Raw genomic sequence first — 10,265 nt, forward strand, 5'->3', positions numbered from 1 at the left:
CATTTCCCATCTTAAAGATGCTTGACTGGGTGTAATGAAAAAGAATCTTCACGCGTCGCGATTGAGCCTATCTCGGGTCAACTTTCCTCGAAGGCAGGTAATGCTATCCTAATTGCTGTACACCACAGACATCTACCTCTTGGCGTCGGAAATACAGTATAACCCCCAACAACAAAATCGTTTTATTCGAAGAGCCATGGTTGCTGAGTGCACTGCATAAGGAACGACTTTCCCCGCTTTTAACGAAACATCCCTTGTAACAAACCCATTGTTGTGTCCCGTGGCCTTCGTTACAAAAAAAGGTTTCCTGTATGTCTCCAAGCCTGCCGTCATAGTACCTTCCGCTGCCTAGCCACGAAGATTACGTTATGTTTATTACTACGGACTAAGATCAGCTCGTGGTAGTTGCATAGCTACTACATTAATTGTGGAGAGGTTCTGCAGCCGTCCGCAGAAGGACGTTCATGTTTTTCAATGCTACGATCCTAAGCTTATCTATAGGCTTATGAACGTTTCAATGTGGGAAAGAGAATTTACGGCAGCTACCAGTTCCCATAACCCCTGCCCCAATTGCACCTTATGTTCGCTTTACTTTCCATTTCCATGTAGGTACAAGCGCGGCACTTTCTTTGCGCACCGAGCGACATCTAGTGGCCCGCTTAGAATGCTCCTTCTGCCCCTCTGAACAACTGCTAGAACTCCGTTTTTCCCCGTCAGGAGACTAAGGGTAGAATCACGGGTTTTAGCGCCATTGACCTGGGCTCAAGCCCCGGCAAAGCATTTTCCCCAAAAAATATTTTATTGTTTTACTCACATTTGTTCTTTTAGCACAATTCTGATCATTATTTTCGGAAATAAGTGTGCACATGGTTATCTTTTAGGGTCGGTTTGGGGGCGAGGCGCGGCATATAGTATATACCTACGAGTTTGGTTGACGTTCGGCATCGAACCGGATGGGCCGGGCTTGTACCTGTCTCGGAACGAAACATTGCTTGGTTCCCCGCATCTCCCTACAGTGACATGAAGACAAATTTGACTCCAATACGCCGCAGTGTGGACACAGCTGGCGCAGCGCAGAAACATTTTCAGCAACTTGTCATTTCCCCACGCACAAGTGAACAATACGTCCGAAGCTTCTTGGTCTATTTTCGTTCATATTCATTGTTTAGATACACTGTTCTACGCGCACCACCATGCTCTGGACACAATGAGTAAACGTTCTCACGGAAAACATTTTTCCTAAGTTTAATGCGTTTTAGAGGCTGTCCCACATAAGACCAAAATTTCCGTATTACGCAAAGCATCGCTTGAGGGTAGCTGCCGTATTGCCGCCGTATGTGTTTAAACATGTAACATTCTGTAATAAGCTGGTTTGGCCTGTTCCACTGTTGACACTTTTTTATTGAAATTTAGCGCACTTCCCACTCTCGGATTCTGGGCATTTCATAATAGAATAACCAACCGCGTCCTTCTGTGCCTGGAAATCTGAGGTATGCATCATCTTCTTGCGGGGCCGCTGCTAGGATGTGTTGACGGTTGTGGATGAGCGAAATCAATTTTAATCTTAGGGGCTTCCAAAATAAGTTGCATATGACATCCACGTTAGGTCTTAAGATGTAAGACACGCTAGCGTTACGCCATCCTCCTCCTTTCCACAATCAAATCGCCGCTTCTAGGCGTTCCGGATTCCGGCGAGCCCTCACATCTGACTGCCTCAGTTGTAGTTTCCTGTTAGCACCGATGACGTGTTTCCGGGGACGCATGATAAGCACGGCGGACGGCTAGCAGCCGCGGTAAAATCGAAAAATGAGCCTAATAACGCTAGAGCGTAAATAAACACCGCAGTTCCTTCTGAAGAGCGTACGTGGATGACGCGACTGCACTGACTGTTTCTGCTCTAAGGACAAGCATTAAACGGCCCATTACCCGCCGCGGTGACTCAGGGGCTGGGGCGTTGTGCTGCTGTGCCAAAGGACACGGGTACAATGCCCGCCGCAGTGGCTGCTTTTCCGCTCAAGGCGAGGAGCGAAAACACTATCGGGAGGAGATTTCGGCACAGGCCAGGCGCAGCTTCGGTGCGTGAAATCCAAATAACGTTTCCGAAATAACTAACAAGGGATACAGTGTAGCCCGGTTATAACGAAGTAAGCGGGAATCTGAAATTTCTTCGCTATAACCGCTTTTTCGCTATATCTGGACTATTATAAGACCGCTATAATTGGGACGGGAAATCAAGATCACTTCGTTATAACCGCTATATCGCTGTAAGTGGGTTCGTTATAAATGGGCTACATTGTATCAAGAAAAAAAAATTGCGTCGGCCGGGAATCGAACCCGGGTCAACTGCTTGGAAGGCAGCTATGCTAACCACTATACCACCGACGCTTTTTTTTTTTTTTCTTTATTGCCTGACTTGGCATAACACAAAAGTTACATGCTCAACCAACAGGTTGATGTAATAACACCCTGCCACACTTTAAGCAGGCAGTTAACATTTGTGCACTTTCATCACACATAAATCGTTCATGATTCTCGCTACATCATCATCACACCCCTGTGCTGCGTGCACTTCTCTAAGCTTACACACATTTTCAATGAAATAATTTACCACAGGCATAGCGTCCACGTCATTGTTACGTACTGCCATTCTGCTCCTCCAAATGGCGTGAAGGCCTAGCAGGAAAAAAACATCGTATGGTATGACATCGTCTTTTATGTCAAGGTAACGTATTCCATCTAGTGTTAGTGGCAGATCTTTGTGGAAGGTTCGTTGGAGAACATCCCAAAAAAACACCGCATCCCAGCAATCCACAAAGACATGCTGTACATTTTCTGGCTTTTTACAAAGCCTACATTCGTAGCCCCATGGCAAATACATTCCCTTTTCATGCATCCATGTCAAAACTGGCAGGGTCTGTGTGTGTAACTTAAAGAAAAAGGTTTTTACCCCCCCTGTTACTGGCATACGCTTAACTCTTTTAAGGACGTTGTTAGTATGAGCTCCGCGGTAAAGCCCCCTGTACATAGGTTCCGGGCATAAAAGTTCAATAACATCACAATACAGACGTTTGCGCGTTACCTGAGACAAGTAGTCTAGTGTAAATCGTGCGTTCAAAAACCGGAAAGATGACACAACTTCGCGTAAGTACCCACTAACAGCGTATCGTTGGACACCTCTTGTTGACACAATAAAATTAGGCATTGCCGAGGACAATCTAACCTGAATGAATGTTCGTATAAATGGGTCACACTGGTCGCGTAGAAACAAAAACCTTGACACTAACTGTTTTACAAACAGATTAGGCAGTCCCAGGCCCCCACCTTGTAACTTTCTAAACAAGCTGCTGCGCTTTGTTCGTTCGAAAGACGATTGCCATACAAATACTGCAAACATCCGATGAAATCTCTGAATGTTTGCTCTCGTACAGAACAGTGCCTGCATGACGTACCATAATTTAGCAAAAAGAAACATGTTGCATATGGTCGCTCTCGCAAAAATGGATGCGTGACGGCCTGCCCATGCAGTTGTCTGTGCGCGCATTTCTTCTACTTTTTCCCTCCAGTACATGGTGTTCTCGCGGTATTTGTCGAAAGGAACCCCCAAATACTTTGTGGGCGTTGATGACCACAATACGTTATCATAAACGCGGGGCGTCTCGTGCCACTCACCATGCCAGATTCCATTGCATTTGTCCAGGTTCACACTGCTGCCGGTTACTTCGCAGAACTCTTTTGTCAAAGATAAGGTGTTTGTTACGCTTAACTGGTCAATACAAAATACGGCCACATCATCTGCATACGCGAGCACTTTGACCTCGGTTGCTTCTAAAACAAACCCCTTGATTCTGCTACTTTGAATTATCTTTCTGCATAGTGGTTCCAAGTAAAGCGCGAACAGTAACGGTGACATTGGGCATCCTTGACGAACTGAAGCATTAACGTTTATTCTTTCAGTTAGTTCTTTGTTTATTATTACATTGGTCGAGCAGTTTTTGTATGCCATCTTTATTCCCTCAAATACCACCGACCCAACTTTAACGTGTTCTAAAACTGCAAATAAGATGTCATGAGACACCCTGTCGAAGGCCTTTTCCAAGTCAATTTGTAACATGGCCACGTTTCTGTGTTCGGCATCACAGCACTCCAGAACGCTCCGTGCGACGTGTATGTTAGTGCATATGCTTCTCCCTTTGATGCCACATGTCTGGTGTGGTCCGACCAAATTTTTCATGACAGACTGTAGCCGTTTCGCTAACACCTTCATAAATACTTTGTAATCGATGTTTGTTAAAGTGATGGGTCGGTAACCTGTCACTTTGCTTAACTTTTCTGCCTCTTCACTTTTCGGTATAAGTACCGTGTATCCGTTGCTGAAAGACGGTGGCAGACATCCTTTCACGTAACTTTCAGCGTAAACCGCGTGCAACAAAGTAGTTACTTCTGACTTAAACATTTTGAAAAAAGCGGCATTTAGTCCGTCAGGTCCAGGTGATTTTCCAGAGTTTAGTTTATCAATTGCTTCTTCAATTTCTTGTCTACTAATTGGGTATTCCAAACTCTGTGTTTCGTCATTGTCAAGAGCTGGTAGCAGTTTTAGAAACTCCGTTTCATATCCGTTTCTTGTCGGCATTTTACGGCTGAAAAGCGTTGTGTAATATTCTGTGAAGGCCTTTTTTATATCACTTTGTGCCATCTTCATCATCCCACCATACTCTATCTGCCTTATCTCGTGCTTGCGCGCGTAACTTTTTTCGTCAGCCAGTGCCCTCTTAGTTGGCTGCTCCCCAACGAGCAGCCTCTCGACACGAGCCCTGATAACAGCTCCTTTGTATTTTTCAACTTCAAGCTTTTCGATCTTGGCTTTTATGTTCCGAATATCTTCACTAAAATACCCTGGTGTTCTTGTTTCCTCTTTAGTTAGTTCCATTAATAGGCTGCGTAAATCTTTTTCCTCTTTTTTTTCCAGATAGTGAAGCTTACCGACCCGTTCAATCGCCATCATCTTTACGTCTTGTTTGAACCGTTCCCATGCTTCGTCGGCACTCTGGCAATTTCTGTCGTAGTTTTCGTACAGCCTTTTTCTAACACTTTCCACAAAAACACTATCCTCCAAAAGTTTTGTGTTGATTTTCCACAAATCCCAGTTGAATTCAGCTTTTCTCTTGACTTTTGCCCCCAGAGATATGGAAACAAGACAGTGGTCACTGAAAGCCTGTGGCTCTACTTGGTAATTGTAAGACTCTGAAGCCAGTTCTGAGGACACGTAGATACGGTCCAAACGAGCGTGGCTAAATCCTTGGAAGTGGGTGAACTTAACATCATCTTGAGCAGTCACAAAAGTGGTTACGTCATGTAAACTGTTTTCGGATAACTTGGTTTCCAAGAAATGTGCACTAGGGTCCGCAGGGGCATTCTTATTGGAACGGTCATAATTACTGAAGACACAGTTGAAATCACCCATGACAATTAGGCTCCTATCACAGACAAACAACTTCGTTAGTTCTTCAAAAAACTTCATACGTGGCTTAGGTTTCGTTGGCGCGTACACACAGACAGTTCTGAATCCTTTTTTCCCAAACATGTAATCCGCAACAACGTAGCGCCCAGAAACACATGAAAAAACACTTTGCACTTCAATGCCTACTGAGTTCCTCAGAAACAGACAACATCCTGCTGAATTTCCCACTGCGTGACTCACGCACACGAAGTAACGATCACGGAAGGTTTCAACCATGCTGTCAGTCCCACTCTCGCTGTCAATTTTAGTCTCCTGGACTGCAAGTAAATCAAGGTCGCTTTCTAGCAAAAGCCTTCTGACTTGGTACTGCCGGCGTCTTGACGCCATACCTCTAATATTTAGAGTGGCCGCGCGTACCACCGACGCCGATGCTTCACGAGGTCCGCCGAACGCATCTTGTATGCATTTTAGGTTCCTCTATAGGCTGCGAAGACGCTGCCGAGAAGGAAGGTGGAGAAATAGGTCAGTGGTCGGCACGCGTGGTCGGGGAACTGTGAAAACCGAGGCGGGCAAACAGAGAAAAATGAGCACGATGTTTAGAGGGGGGGAAGCCGGACAAGGAAGGGATCACAAGAGTTGTATTTGGAAATATCGGCAGGACATCGCAATAGTTTAGTAGCGCTGACACTGACAAGAACGAGGCGAGCTGACATAAACAGGGCGCTACTATTTCGTGTCCACTCGCTTCGTTTTTTTTTTTTTTTTTTTTCATTTGTCACATGCGGACAGGATTGCCACATGCAAATCCTGCACCAAACCAGGCACCGTGTACCACACGGTATGTGAGTTCCAGCAATCCCCTCCCCCCCCCCCCCCACGTTTATTCCCAACCCTACCTATGACCAGTGGGTGGAGCTGCTGACGAGCTCCGACCTCTCACACCAGCGACGACTGGTGGAGAGGGTACGGATGCCCAGCATAGTCCAAGGCATCCCGGACTTAGGAAGCCCCCCACCGAGCGGGTGCCCTAACATCAGCACCTGGTCTCAAACAAAGTTTATTCAGCATCATCATTCTTTTGTCAGCCCTGCCAAAATTTTGCAAAGCTGGGATCGCAAAAGTGAGGGTACAAGGATGGCAAAGTAAACGACGCGTGGGAACACTGAAGGCACAAAAATTGAAGTGGAAGGTTTCTGCGAAGGGATATGGAATGCACCCAGTGATTCTAACCCCAACGCCTCCCGGTACTTGACAAGCTGGGCCGTTTGGTTGGTGGCCCTTTTTCAACTTAGTTCCCTGGTGTACCCTACCTAGTGCAAACTGTGGTTTTCGGCGCCGCAGCTAAGACTGTACTACAGGGGCTTCACAGCGTTTGTCTACAGCAGATTCTAGGCCTACCGGTGCTTTATTTATTTATTTATTTATTTATTTATTTATTTATTTATTTATTTATTTATTTATTTATTTATTTATTTATTTATTTATTTATTTATTTATTTATTTATTTATTTATTTATTTATTTATTTATTTATTTATTTATTTATTTATTTATTTATTTATTTATTTATTTATTTATTTATTTATTTATTTATTTATTTATTTATTTATTTATTTATTGTTTCTACAGCTCCGTAACGGTAGTTTTCGAACCATGAAACACGTATTTCCGCAATAAAAGAATACATGTGTCTGGAAAGAAAGAAAGGTTAAGCAATATTATCGATATCGTCAGTGAAATTAGCGCTCATCAAAAGCGCAGAGCTGTGACTAATAGATTAGTACGCTAGTATATACGTCACATGCTCTGAGCCCTTCCCCGCTAAAACAACAAAGCGTATCAGCAGATATTTTCGCGTGGTGATGGTGTTTTAAACTCTTGCATGTTTCAAACTACGTTCTAGCCCTTGACTACTAGTACATTTTCTTTATTCTTGACACTTAGAAGACATAACTTCGCGTAATTACCTCTGTTCATTATATTTTAAAGTTGGGGTGTGTTGGACATTTGGGATCGATTTTAATAGAGAATGCCGCCAATCGTCTCGTTTATTCAATGTAAGCACTTCCGCTGCGCTGCGCCTATGACAAAAGAAAAATTAGGGAGACCGAGGCTTTGCAATGTCAGTTTCGACTTCATTACGACGTTTTTTTTTTTTTTTTTTACTTACCCGCTGTCTACAATTGAAACGTGTAAAAACGGGAATCGAGACCGCCAACTTGTGTGTAGCAGAACAAGGCAGTGAGAAGTGGAGAATGAGCATAAAAATCTTTATCGTTGGCAAAGGTTCATTGGAGTCTTGAGGAGGTGAAGGCCTCAGACCATGACGCCATTTGCCTTGTCAGCCACAACAGCCCTCTGCACCAGCCGAAGCTAGTCGTACAAACTTGAGCTCGACAAGCGCACCCCCATGGAGACCTGATTTCCTCGGCGGGTTCGAGAAGAATGCTCTTCTCGCGCGAATAGCAGGACAATGAGCTGTTTGTTTTGTAGCGTTCGGGAAACACAGCTGCGAATGACCAAAGCACGAGCGATGACTCGTTTCACGCAAGTGCTCTTGCAACCGTGTTTCCCGTAAGCCGACGCGCAAAACGAAAGAGTGCACGAGGTGGAAGAAACAAAGCCCCACGTGCTTGCGATTTGACAGCGCTTTACACCAAAGGCTGCGCGCAAAGTCCCGGAGAATTTATATGATTCTGTGCGGACTAAAAGTGACTACAATATGAGGTTCGACCGCATAGGAGTGCCAAGACATTGCCATCTGAGCTTAAATATTTCCTATTGAAATAAATTTAAAGAATAATTATTTTGTGATTTTGTTATTGATTTACTGATTTGTGTAGCTCTTACCAACATTAGCCAACCACCTTGATGGGCATGGGCTACGTTAAGTGTACATAAGCCTGGCACAGGAGTATGGCATACAGGAGAGCAGCTCCAGGCTTCACAACGACGCAGTAAAATGTTTGCGAACCATCGCTCGTCGTCTTGTTATACCATGCCAACGAAGCTCCCACGATTGGCACCGCGAGATCAGATGCGGTTAGGAGTTTGTTGTCAGCTGCCCCTGTGTGCACTCTGCGACATCTTGCTGACCTTACCATGACGCCGTAAATGATTCTGGGCCCATCAGCTCAGTTCGTCACTGCAAAACTACATAGGTATATCTAACATTCCTCATGAAACAATGTCTTTTCAACATCTTACGAAATCATCTCCCGAGCAATGCATTTGTGTTAGTTGTGTTTACAAGGGAAGCCGACTTGAAAAACATCGGTGTGGGCTTGATGTCTGCAAGCCGACTTTTACACATTGGGGGTTGCGCTGGGGAGCATACTTACAATCCTACTAAACATTTCTCCGGCGCGACATCGCCCGTTCATTAAAAAGTTTCCTCTTCCTCCGGCGTGACGGCCCAGTTTGAACGGGAGTTTATGGCAAACAAATAACCTACAAACAGCACGCTGGTTATCTACCTTCGAAGCGTGGAATTGCACGGTATTTTCTTGTTCGCATTCGGTAGAGAAACAGCCACTGCGGTATATAATGTACCCAAAAGACTCGACGTATTCTTGTGAAGCGCAGTGTTTACTGAAGAACCCTTTGAAAGTCGCCTAGACTACTGTACTCAAGTGCGTAGTTGTGGATGTATTTTAGGTGCAATATAGTGCATCGTCAATCAAAAATTAAAAGCCCTATAGGACACAATACTAACACCTCCCTACAGCCAGAAGCTATTGTCCGAGCCCCTTCCCCTTCCCTACACTCACGAATAATTTCTGGGGAGGATTTTTTTATTTTCTCTAACAGAATCGTGACACCCAAGTATGATGACCGAAGGGCCTCTTTTGAATATCTCCATAAGACCCCGTGTACACTTATGAGGCGTCGTACACCGAGAACCATATTAAGTCGGTTTAGGTTGGAATGAATTGCTGGGGAGATATTTTTTCGCAGGCAACATATTGAGTCCGATACTAAAGTAGGGCGGTCCTAGCGTTAATATTGTTACCATTTTATTTGTACCATTTTCGTATGCAACGGGAGTGCGCCACTGACACATGAAGCATTTAGTTTCCGAACGAACTTGTTACTCGTAAAGTCCATGTGCTAAGCATTTAAAAGAAAGAAAAAAACATGCGTCGGCCGGGAATCGAACCCGGGTCAACTGCTTGGAAGGCAGCTATGCTAACCACTATACCACCGACGCAGACAACCGACATCCTCGCAAGGACGCATTTTGTATGGAGTATTTTCGGCGTGCCCATCTGCGGAGAGGGGGACGCCGATAGGGAAGCTGGATAACTGGGTCAGTGGTCGGCACTCGCCCAGCGAGGGCTCCTGAAATGCGAGCGACGCCACTGGAGTCAGTGATATTTGGCCTGCGAAGAGGCAGCACAAGGCTCGGATCGCAGTAGTTCGGACGTAGTTCGAAGGGGTGAGCAAGGTGAACGAGGCGTCTAAAGCTTGAGGGTACAAATGGAAGGTTGCCCCGACGAAAGATTTTACGCACCTAGCAATACTAGTCCGAACTCCACCTTGTCTTCTTGGAACTGTGGACCCCGACCGCAACAGCGGACCTGTCCGGCAGTATTGTTAGGTACCCGGTGTTTTCCGGCAGACCACGTGCAATTCTGAGTGTCATTGTAGACCGGGGAGGCGTGGTATCGTTCATGCGGACGTTTTTACGTTTCGCCTCTAAGAAGTACCATTTCTGCGGAGCTGAATGGAGCTTAGACTTGCATTCACGGTATTGCTTTTGAAACTACGAAATGGCCAACTTTTCCCAGTAGGCAGGTTTTAAGCTA

The 10,265-nt window shown here is 45.1% G+C and overlaps 2 non-coding genes across 2 annotated transcripts; both read right to left on the reverse strand.

The window, feature by feature from the left end:
* Positions 1-2,313: 2,313 nt before the first annotated feature.
* Positions 2,314-2,385, reverse strand: Trnag-ucc (transfer RNA glycine (anticodon UCC)). The gene has a single exon. It is a non-coding gene; the product is annotated as a tRNA-Gly (tRNA).
* A 7,210-nt stretch (positions 2,386-9,595) lies between these two features.
* Positions 9,596-9,667, reverse strand: Trnag-ucc (transfer RNA glycine (anticodon UCC)). The gene has a single exon. It is a non-coding gene; the product is annotated as a tRNA-Gly (tRNA).
* Positions 9,668-10,265: the final 598 nt, after the last annotated feature.

Source organism: Haemaphysalis longicornis, unplaced genomic scaffold, assembly GCF_048455015.1.
Source record: "Haemaphysalis longicornis isolate Haplotype H1 unplaced genomic scaffold, Haemaphysalis longicornis Haplotype H1 scaffold_2, whole genome shotgun sequence".
NCBI lineage: Eukaryota > Metazoa > Arthropoda > Arachnida > Ixodida > Ixodidae > Haemaphysalis > Haemaphysalis longicornis.